The 11,406-nt window shown below is 44.0% G+C and overlaps 1 long non-coding RNA gene across 1 annotated transcript; it reads left to right on the forward strand.

Annotated features, from left to right (window-relative positions):
• The first annotated feature begins 216 nt into the window (after positions 1-216).
• Positions 217-10,162, forward strand: LOC146768443 (uncharacterized). Its single transcript, XR_014953018.1, has 2 exons — positions 217-387; positions 9,955-10,162. It is a non-coding gene; the product is annotated as an uncharacterized LOC146768443 (long non-coding RNA).
• Positions 10,163-11,406: the final 1,244 nt, after the last annotated feature.

Here is an 11,406-nt window from a genome sequence, read left to right on the forward strand (position 1 = left end):
CCCCCGCCGCTCCCCGCCGCCCCCCGCCGCCCCCCGCCGCTCCCCGCCGCCCCCCGCCGCCCCCCGCCGCCCCCCGCCGCTCCCCGCCGCCCCCCGCCGCCCCCCGCCGCCCCCCGCCGCTCCCCGCCGCTCCCCGCCGCTCCCCGCCGCTCCCCGCCGCTCCCCGCCGCTCCCCGCCGCCGCGAGATGGCGGCCTTGCGCCGCCGGCGGGCCCGGCCGAGCAGGGGCCGCTCGCTCCGCCTCACGGAGCTCCGCGGCGCCGGAGGGATCCGGGAGCTGAGGCTTGGGAAGGAACGGGAAATGGCTGCGCTGGGGAGCTCCTGAGCGCCCCGCCGGGGCCGGTTCAGCGATTCAGCCACCTCGGACCGTCCACCTCGCTAAAAACAAGTGAGACCACCTAACCTTCTTGCCTCATGAAAATAGTATGACTTGGACCAAGTGTCTCCTTTTCTAAAATAACACAAATAAGTTTTTGTTTCACATAATTACAAAAAAAAAAAAAAAAAAAAAATTGAGTTGGTTTCAGCCTATAACCTACATTCTCTCATTCTCTCTTTCTCTCTCTTAACAACACAGTTCCTTCATCTCACTGTTTTTTCTGTGCATAATAGGCATTACTCCAGTATCCTTGCTTTTGCTGCTCTGTGCATGACTTACTTTCCCATAATTGTGGTTTTTGACTCATAGCTTGAGTCTGTAAGTGCTGAGTCTTTTGCAAATGGGCACCAAGTGGCATCTTTCCTGCTGACAGCAATTCAGGAGTCCCATAAACCCGTGGCTGGACACAGGATTAAAACCAGAACAAAAGAGGCATTGAGTAGTGTGACGCAAGGGTTACTCTCCTTTGGAAAATCTGAAGGGCAGGTACCATCAGCTCCAGGACTGAGCTAGTGCCAACTGGCCACGGGTTTTATGTACCTGTACTGTGGTTTGGCTGAGTCAAAATTCAAGTGTTGTCAGTCAAAAGCAATTCTTTTTGTGAGGTGGGAGAAGCAATGGCTGGAGTCCTGTGAATGTCTGGGATAGAGGTTGCCAAATGTGTAGCTAAATTTGAGCGTATTTCTGCCTTTCTGAAAAGTGCAGCTGTTGCAAATGCTGTAGAAGGTTTCAGCTTTTGGAATAGTGGGTAGAAGATTTTGGACAATTCATTACAGTCTACAGGGGCACTTCGCCAAAAAAACACTTAAAAAATGTAGCCTAGCAGCTGATAATCCATCTAATTTAAAAATTTCTGAGAGCAATGAAGCATCCTCATTTTTCATACAGAACTAGTGCCAAACTCAGCTTTTGTAGGCTCATTATTTACTTTTATATTGCCATCAGAAGAAGAGAGGTGGGGTGATGGAGTAAGTCCTGTTACAGCCAGTCTCATAAATTCTCCACTGGCTGAACCATTCTGTCTTCTGTGCAGCTGTAAGATTTCTTTGGCAGTTGGTCCTTCGAAGTGTGCAAGAATAATTTTATTCCTTCATTCAGAACTGAGACAAGAGAGCAGCAGATGATGAAGGCTACAGGATCATCTATGCAGAGAGCATGATTTTAGGATGAAAGCCTCTTGCAAACACAACCCCTCTGTAAAATGGGCTAGTGAACACTTAGACAATTGCTTAGTGGCTCAATACATAGCTGAGTGTCTTCCTTTATCAGAGATTGGTTTCTTCTGTAATCTTAGAGAAAGAACTGCCATAATAATTATCATCGGTTCTATTTTTGTTGTTTTTTAGACATAAAGTATTTAATAAAAACAGTTCCAGCTGTGGGTTATAATGCACCTGCACACAGAGTCTCTATAAAGGTGAAGGCTGACAGCTCTGAAGGAAATTGTGTGTATGCTGCTGGGAACAAAAGCCTCAGAATGGTGCATTTCCAAAACAGGATTGTTTGAAAGTATCAGTATGGTATTGCAAACCATATTATCCTATATTAGTAATCAAATATATGTATGTAGTTTTGATTAGAAAGGCTTTTTTATTAAAGATACTACTTATATATAAATTTGCACTCATTTAAATTAGGAGTAGCTGGTTCAGTTCTGTTTGGCAGGGGAGTGTGGGACAGTGACAGAGCCTGCTGCTTCAGGATGAGCAAATAGAAGAGGCTTAGTGTTGGCAATCATTTGTGTGTCCATTTGGCCAAAAAGGTAGCCCTTGACTGTGGAGGCTGGTAATTAATACCAGAAGGAGCTGTTACAAAGCTCCAGTGTCCCATCCCATAAGTGACTGCCTTTCACTGAGGGCTGGAATCTGGTGGATGAAGTATAACTTGAATTTTGAACCCAGGTCTTAGCTCACTGAAGTCCAAAGTGCTTGGAGGAGATACCAATTGTTTGTGCATCTGGTAGGATCTGTAAGTAAATGTTTTCAAGTGATAGGCTCAAACAAGGTGAAGAGATTCAGAATACTTGGCAAGGATGAAGGGAAGGAGTGACCCTAGAAGGAGGTGGGGGCTTTCTCTTTGCTTCTACCTCCTTTCCATTCTGCTGCAATAATTGCAGATTATTGCTTACTGGCCTTTAGAGCAGATCTGCGGCATCACCAACTGCTCTTCAATTGATCTCTTTTTTGGAAGAGAGGATAGTTGGCTCAAAGCTGTTGCAGTGATGAAAGTGCATCCATCGCACAAGCGCAGATGGCTCCTATGGCCATGGCAAGACTGCCAGGTGGGAAAGAGAGCATCAACTAAAGCAAAGGACCTCTGGAGATGGACAAGGCAACCTTACTCTCTCACAGGAAGGAGAACAATGTATAAACATCTTTTCTCCCACACCTACAAAGCAGGAAATTAGAAATCTTGCCCTATGGGCCACCATGCTACTCCCTTTTTTTTTTCTGGCAGGCATTACCTGTAGGTGTGAGCATGAATTTCCTATAGGAAGTATTTTCTGGCAGCTGTTCCCTGATACTCAGAGAGGGGAAAGACAGTTCATTTACAAGTGCTTTCAAATAATCTAATGGGGAGTCCAGCTATATGATATAACCATAATGGTAGTTGCATGCTTAAATCACACAGGTCTTTATAAAGGAAACTATACATTATCCCCATTTTAGGTGGATCAGATATGTTTGTACTCATCAACAAAACATGCCCAGGCTCGCTGTTGAGCACAGAGGCTGGCACGGAGCAGGCTGTGTTCCCTGAGTTTCCCTCCAAAGTGGAGGGGCTGGCCTTCTTCACATCTGCCAGGGATAGCCTTGGGTTGTGCTGACTCTTGAGCTGTGTGGGGAATTGTCTGGGACACTGCCAGTTGGCTTCAGCAAAACTTATGCCAAGGATTATGTCAACAGTTTATACAGGATTGAATTCCAATGCCCTGGAACATCCCCCTGGCAGGGTTGAATTTATACAATAGACCTAGCCAGAGAAAAATTAAGTGCTTTTCCCAAGGTCACGCAGAATGTTTTGAGGCTTAATCTTAGGAGATCCCTTGAGAGGTACAGTTCTCTGGTCCATGGTACATCAAATATGTCACAGATCTTGTGTGTGTGTCTAGGCTTTAGCATGAGAGGTGCTGTGACACAGAAGGGCATTTTTCATATTGTTTCTTGAGTCTTTTCCTAACTTGGAAACACACAGCAAAGTTAACTCTTGGGATTGAAAGCAACAGAATTACACCAGGGCTAAATTTGGTTGTTACATCTTTTAGAAAAAAGGATTTGCTGAACTCTTCTGAGGCAGTATATACCTTTGTCTTTAATACCTAAGGTCCAGTGCTTAAAACCAGGCATATAATACATGATTTGAAGCACCCTAGCAGAATGATAATATTTGTCTTCTCATATTTAGCTTGCGCTAATTTAAAATTACACCTAATGCCATTTCTAATTCCTAATCCAATAAACCAAGACTGTCTATTGCTATTATGATGTAAAACTCTTGGGTATCTTTTTTTAATAGTAACTTTCAGTGAAAGCCAGAGTGCTTGATCTTGGCTTTTGGTGAAATATAGATGTCTTACCTCCAGAAGGCAATTGTAAAGGCATTCTCTTCAGCACAGCCTAACTCTATTAGCTCCTGGTGCTAATAACACAAAGGCTGTGGATTTTATCCCTGTATGGGCCATTCACTTATGAATTGGACTTGATGATTTTTTGGGTCCCTTCCAACTCAGTATATTCTGTGATTCTGTAAAGTACCTGTAGTCCCTAGACATGCAGGAAATGAAGGGATTATACTGAGAAAGTAGGCACACATAAGGTCCCTCAGCATCTAGACTTTTGGCATTAGGAAGCCTGAAGTCCACCATTTTACAGCCTGGTTTTGCCCCATGCACATCTCTGAGATCACCACAAAGCACCGTTGCTGCCATTGTTAGGATTTGGCCCTTACTGGTGGCACTTCTGCTTGCCACTCAAGCATAATGGCTGACATTCTTGGTTTGTGTTGCAAAGCACCTGGATCCAATACTCAACCCTCCTGAAGGCATTCAAACCCATGGTTTGTATTCTCTAACCACCAGCACTGGGGCTGGCAAAAGCCAAGCTGGGTCCAGACAGGAAGACAGATCTGGAGCAGGAAGAGAGAAAAAGCCTGAGGTTATATGTAAGTGGGTAGAGGAAAGCCTGAATTGTGATCATGCTGAGGAGGGGGAACTGAGAGGTTGCCTTCCACTTTGTGGGCAAATGCTCGCCAGTCACTAAATTACTGTGTAATGGGGAGCCAGTCACTTCTCCTTTGGTTTCCTTCGGGGAAAAGTAGTGCTCAGCTCAGCCAAGTATCTCCTTAGGAAGACAACTGTGAACTTCAAGAAGGCAAAGAAGTGCAGGAAAGAGGAGAGGATCAGGATCTCAGGCTGTGCTCTCAGTGCATGGGATCACTGCATCACTCCCATTACAGGAACAGGAGCCTGGCCCTCTAATTGTGTCCTGGACTTTTCTATGAGCTCCTACGGTAATTCTTGTTGCATTTCCACATCACCACACAAGGAGGATGCTGCTTTCCAAATAACACAGTGGTGGTTCAGCTGAGATCTTCAGCTTAAAACTGACACCCTGGGGAACAGAAACCCCGCGTCTGACATTGCCCATCAGGAAGCTGATGACTGTCTTTCCTGACATGGATTATAAGTCTAGAGCTATTATAATTTAATTTTAATTAAAGATGTAGACTTAGTGTAATTGATGGAAAAAATAATTGATGTCTTGACACATTGTATTGTTTTATGGCTTATTTGCCTTCCCCTTTCACACACAAGCATGGACATGCTTCTACAAATGCTCAGATCCTGAACCTCAGCAAGCCTCAGTACTTTACTAGGTTTACTTAACTTATCCTGGACCTCAGCAAGCCTCAGTACTTTACTTAACTTTAAAGCAGTTAAAAACACATGATACCATCTCCCGGTGGATCCTCTAGAAAAATTTGACTGAAATTTTTTGGTTATGACTTGTGCCTTTGTGTGTGTTGGGAAAAGTTCATGCATGGTCTACTCTGATTTAAGTAAAAGGAAGGCTCCAAGAGAAATGACAGATAACATCATCTTCTTGAGAACTTCTGTCAGGTGTTATTCCCCATTCAGGTTTGTGGACAGGTTTATGTGTTTGGTGCTGCTGCAGGTCGGTTGATTTTTTATGCTTATTGTGGCATATGTCTTTTTAATTGGATGTTAAAATGCAAGCGAGATTAGATTAGTCTAGTAATTACTGGAGGATGATTTGCTGAACTTAAAGTAAATTAATAATCATATGATTGTGGTTCTACTGGCAAGAAGGACTTTTTTGTCTGTGTCAATGCAGTCAGCACACTGGATTCTGTTTTTCAGCTGTGGGTGTATCTTGGTCTGGTGTCTTGTTGGTTTAGGTTTTCAAACTACAACTGAGCATAAGATAAAATGTTGTTAGAACAAATGAAAAATGGCAATTATTTTATTCTGCACAGAAACTCTCTGGAGGGCTCTTTGCATTCAGTAATTCAGTTTCATGGGTTTTACATGAAGAAATGATCTTTCATAGATCTCAGTCTGTTTCTTGTGGCTAGTTTTGTGCTTGATAAATCATTGCATCCATCAGGCACACAGTGCCACAGATTTTTTAAAAATGGTCTGGAAAGAGCTAAGACACAGTTGTGGCACAGTGTATGTTACAACTGGAGTAACAATCACCTTACAGCATGCAGAAGGAGAATGATCATTTATTTCCCACAGCTTCAGAGTATTGCTGAGTCCTTAGTCCATGCCATCAGTTGAACCCTAATAATCCCTTGGCCCAACCACACAGAGTATCTTCCACTTCTTCCAAACTCTCAGAATATCACTGACAGCAACAACCAGCGCCAGTTTGCTACACTTACCAATACAAACACAAAAAAGTGCTTCTGGTGGATCCCAGTGTGCAGTTTGTGCTCCTTCCTATTACCCAGCCCAATCCCACTCCTATATTCAGGTGGGATCTTGGTGAGCAGCTGCCTCTAAATCTCCTCTGTTTCATCGACTTTTTCTCTTGCTATGAATAAAATTGCCCAGCCATTAAAAGCAAAACTCCTGGGAGTATCCATAGGCTATGGTATCTGAAGATAGAGAACAAGTCTACATGCAACTACAGCTAATCCTGCTGCAGAGTAGATGATGGACCAGCTGATTTCCTGAGGCTTCTGACAACTCTTTGTTTTGTGGTCAGATTCTGCCTAGGGGAAAAAATCACTGTTCTGTAATAATGTAGTGATGGTCAGACAGAAGGATGATTGTCATCTAGAAAAGTGTAGGAAAAGAAGCATCCCAAATGCAGCTTTGCAGCAACTAGAGATTAGGGTCTAGCTGGTTCAGTTAATGAAATTATACCAATTTATACCATCTGAGAATCTGACCCCTGAAGTTTTCATCTGTATTAAGTCCTAAGGGAGAGGATATATTCTGGTTTAAGGGCATATCTCCACTTGAACAGTGGAAGCAAGACAGAGGGATCTGATTGGTCTCATACCACAGAAATATCTTCTCCAAAGACTTTTCCTTCACGTGCTGGATTCCATTTCTGAATCTTTTAAAATTAAAACATGGTATATTCCTCACCACCAAACTCTGTACTGGGAGAAACTCCTGTTGCTGGGGTCAGCATGGGCTGGGGATCACCAACTGGAATGAAGGCCATAGTTGAAGCCCAGCCTCCAGGGTGGCCATCATGGGGCCTTCTTGCAAAGCACAGAGATATGTAATATCTGGCCATAGAACTCTTTCTTACACAGAGAGGCAGCTTGACAGCTTGCTTGGGCAAAGTTAGAGGGAGGTAGATTGGAACTTCAGACATTTCTCAGCATTTTCCATCCTTTTTCAGTCTATCCAAGCTGACATACCAAATATGAGTTTCATGAGAGCTTTATTCTCATGCTGTTTTCTCCTTGCAAGGTCATTCCCAGCATATTAACTAGCTGTTTAATGAGCTCTTTTTTCTCTGAAATGCCAAGCTGTGAAAATGTCAAGAAAAACAAGAACTGTCCCTTGCCACCATATGCAGTGTCTTCTGAGGCAAGATCCTCTTCAAATCTAGCACTTAGGAGGCATAGTTTGTATGGAGCGACTATGTCCTCATTGCTGAGGGACTTGAATAAGTTTAAAGAAAGTGAGAGAGCTCTCATGATATTTTAGGTTAACCTTTATAGAGATGAATGTATTTTAAAAGTCATAGTCAAAATGTCAACAGTTTTGGGACTGTTTGTTGTTTCATTTGAAAGCTGGTAAGCTGAGGTGGATTTCAGTGCAGTTGTTTAACAATAAATGTTGTTAAAGAAACTCAGAAACAATTATTTTATTATAGTATTATTTTCCTTCCTTATTTGAAGTCTGCATTTTCTGCCTCATTATTGTTTGACATTATCCAAAGAGAGCATCAGGAGTGATGTATCAGCTCTACTTAACAAAGTACAACAGAGAAATCAGTATTTAGGCAAAATCACTTTTATATTTCTCTACCACTTGATCATGAGGGAGATAGTGCATTAATTTCACAGCAGGAAGGAAAATGCTCTCTTCTCAATATTTTTTAAGTTTGCTTTCTAAGTAAAGGGTTTTATAGCTTATACAGTATCAAAAGTGCTAAAAGGTTCACTCTATTTTGTGATAGTCAGCTGTAAAATTCAAGCTCATAATGAGACAAAGTGAGAATTGTTTTTTTTATTTAGAATCACAGAATCTGCTGAGTTGGGAGGCACCCACAAGGATCATTGGGTCCACCTCCTGGCCCTGCACAGGACATCCCAAGAATGACACCATGTGGCTGGGAGTGTTGGTCAAATGTTTCTTGAACTCTGTCAGGCTTGGTGATGTGACAACTTTCTTGAAAAGTCTGTTCCAGCTACCCTCTGGGTGAAAAACCTTTTCCTGATAGCTAACCTAAACCTCTGCTGCCTCAGCTTCGTGCCATTACTGTTTCTATCACTGCACTTTTTTTTTTTTTAACTGCATAAATTATGTTCCATTCAACATACCAATTGTACATTAGTAATCTGACATTTGTTTGTTATTGTTGATGTTCACTGAATGTTAGAAGGGCTTGCACTCATAGAAAGTCCTGTCAGTTTAGGAAACAGCAGCTTTATAAATACATGTGGAATGGTTTTGAAGGACTAATCAGTCTTAAACTGCCCTTTCCAGGCATCCTGTGTTCTCCTGTAGGCCCCTGAGCATGCCTTTCTTGGCATTGTGATCTGCAGAACACAAACGTAGCTCGAGACTAAGAAATGTACAGCTTGTGGGGGGAAAGGATGCCACTGCACTGCTCCTGGGGGTCTGATTCCTGGGGTGGACCTTGCCCCAGCAGCAGCCAGGAGGTGTCTGGAAGCAGGTCCATCACTGTTTCTCTAAATGGCTGTGGTGGAAGAGCTGGGGATGTATGAATGGGCAGAGGGGATGGCACCACAGCGAGGGGCAGGTGCCTGAGGCAGTGCTCAGTGCTTGGCTGGGTGCACACAAAGCTTTGCACAGGCAGTGCTTCCCTGAGCGGCTGCTCGCGCAGAGGAACCTGGCGTGGGACATGCTTGGGCTGGGCCCACCTCTTCATTTTTGGGTCATTTGGGAACATAAGTGATGACAATCCCATACTGCTACCCAGCTGGAGGGACATACAGGCTTTGCCTGTCTGAGCTGCACCCCTTCCTGAAGCACCAGCCACAGGCTTCTCCAGGCATGGAATTGATGGTGTGCTAACCCCTGGCACCTGCCATCGTGGCAGTGTCCCGTGCTGCTGCTGTGCCAAACGTCTGTGTGCTGGGGGGCAGGCGAGGAGGGCACCCTGGGCTGCAGCGGTGCTGGGCTGCTCTGCAGTGCTGGCCACGTGAGCAATGCACCTGCCAGGGGCATTCTCACAAAGCCACTCCCAGCGAGCTGCAGAGCCTTGAACCTCACTCTGTGTCTGCAGCTTACCTATCTACATGCCCCAATCGATAGACACCATCCTTTTAACAAGTTGATAGAGCCTCCCTGCTTACCAAACTCAGCACCTGTTTTAGCCAGCCTTGCTCTTGCTTGGCATGTAAGAGGTTTGCCATGCTGTCTATTTCCAAATGCAATGTGTGGAAAGCAAACTGTATCCACACATTGCTGTGTTCCCCAGAAATGGTGTGTCTGCAATGGAGGGGCACTGAGGAAGTTGGATGCAGCCATGGCCCTGGTGCAGAAAGGCAGTTCTCCATCTGCAGTGGTATCTGCCCTGGGTGGTGGCCAAACTGTACAGAGAATATTGTTAAATTGATGGTGTGCACCTGGTCAAGAGCTCTTCAACCAAGGAGTTAATGACCTTCTAACCCAGTTGAAGAACAGTTTATGGAGTGTGAAGAAAGATAATCCTTTAAATTGCCCTTTAATAATTACTAGTGTTTCATCTCTATCTAAGATATTTGACTAAGCCCCTTGGGCTCTGAGTTTCATGAGGCAACAGGTTCTGTCAGGAAGGATTCACAGTTCATGCTCCATGGGAGAGTTTCATGGGTGAGCTCATGACTTTACTCCTTGTTTTGTTTCTTCTGTTTCAGGCTGCCTGCATGGACTTCAGTGACTGCAGTGTCACAGATACACAGCAGAGAGGGGAAACAGGGAAACTGAGCACCAACTTTCCTCTCTTTTATCCTCCTGCTAATGCATTAGGTACATGAATCAGCTGGACATAAAGACTATGCTGAAGGAAAGAGACAGGAATTAATTGAAAATGGGAGGAAATAAAACATGAATTTGCTCAAAGCAGATCATGCCAAATTAACATTGTGCCTTTTTTTTATAAGATAGCTGACCTTTTCAGGCAAGGCATATGAAATCTGCACTAAGATGTTGAAATAAACCAAATAACTTATTTCTTATATTGGAGAAACATGAATTTTAATATAAAGAAAGCACTGATAAATAGGAAGATAATGGTGGGCTCTGACTGAATGAGAACAAGCATGCCAGAAAGAAAAACCTTCAGGACTGGACTTGGAATGGACTTTATTTAATATTTTGTTCACAACTGTGTCACCAGAAGCAAAAATGAGGCAGTAGCATAAACTGATGACACCATGCTGGTAACAGAACTGTAGTGAAATGTAATAGTGGAGCAGTAGCTATGGGCTCTGGGCTGGCTGCTGTAAGGGTGAAGATGTTCAGCTCTTGGGCCCCATTTGCTATGATTACAGCCATTTGCCAGGGAAGGAGGAGACTGGCTGGCTGGGAGTGTGTCTCTCTGGAGCTGGTGCATGAGCTATCATGCTGCTTTAGTCAGTCACAGCATGACTGTGAGCCATGGGTACATGGGAAGCATCATTCCAGGGTGTGTAACATGTAGAGCTGACCAGCAAAGCAGGGCTGGTCTAATGCCTTAAGGGCTCTCTTGAATGTCAGCTGGAAAGATGTGTTTGACTGCATTCCCAAGGGATTTTTTGAAGGTGAAGAGAAGAGCATCACAAATGAGCAGGGGTTGGAAAAGCCTATGTTATGAGAGGACAGTTAAGTGTCATATTTTTTTCAGCTGTCAGGATGAGGTCAAGGGGGATGTGACTGCTGCTCAGCTAGGGGTCTGGGCATTTCATATCCTGGACAGAGGTGAGATAAGACCAAAGGTAAAAGACAGAGCTGCCCACAGACGACTCCAGGCACGAGATTAGCAGATCTGATGCTCCATAGGCTTGCTTTCTAACAGTGTGGGGTAAGCAGCCTAACATGTTTTAAATAGATTCATTCATGTTTGTATTACACATTTACCTATGATAACTTACAATGGATAACTTAAAAAGGGCAGAGATACCAACCTGCCATACTTCATCCAGTTTTTTGTAAGCTGATGTTATTTCAGATTCAGTGAGATTTCAAGTAATCAATCAAAGCTTGCAGCTCACCTTGCATAAATTTGAGAAATAGTCCTTCCTTACTGAAACACCCAAATTCCAGGGAGTATCACAACAGCAAGGAGGAAGTGATGCAAATCCTGACTGATTTATAAATCCTATCCAGTC

This window comes from Lonchura striata, chromosome 2, assembly GCF_050655825.1.
Source record: "Lonchura striata isolate lonStrDom1 chromosome 2, ASM5065582v1, whole genome shotgun sequence".
Taxonomy (NCBI): domain Eukaryota; kingdom Metazoa; phylum Chordata; class Aves; order Passeriformes; family Estrildidae; genus Lonchura; species Lonchura striata.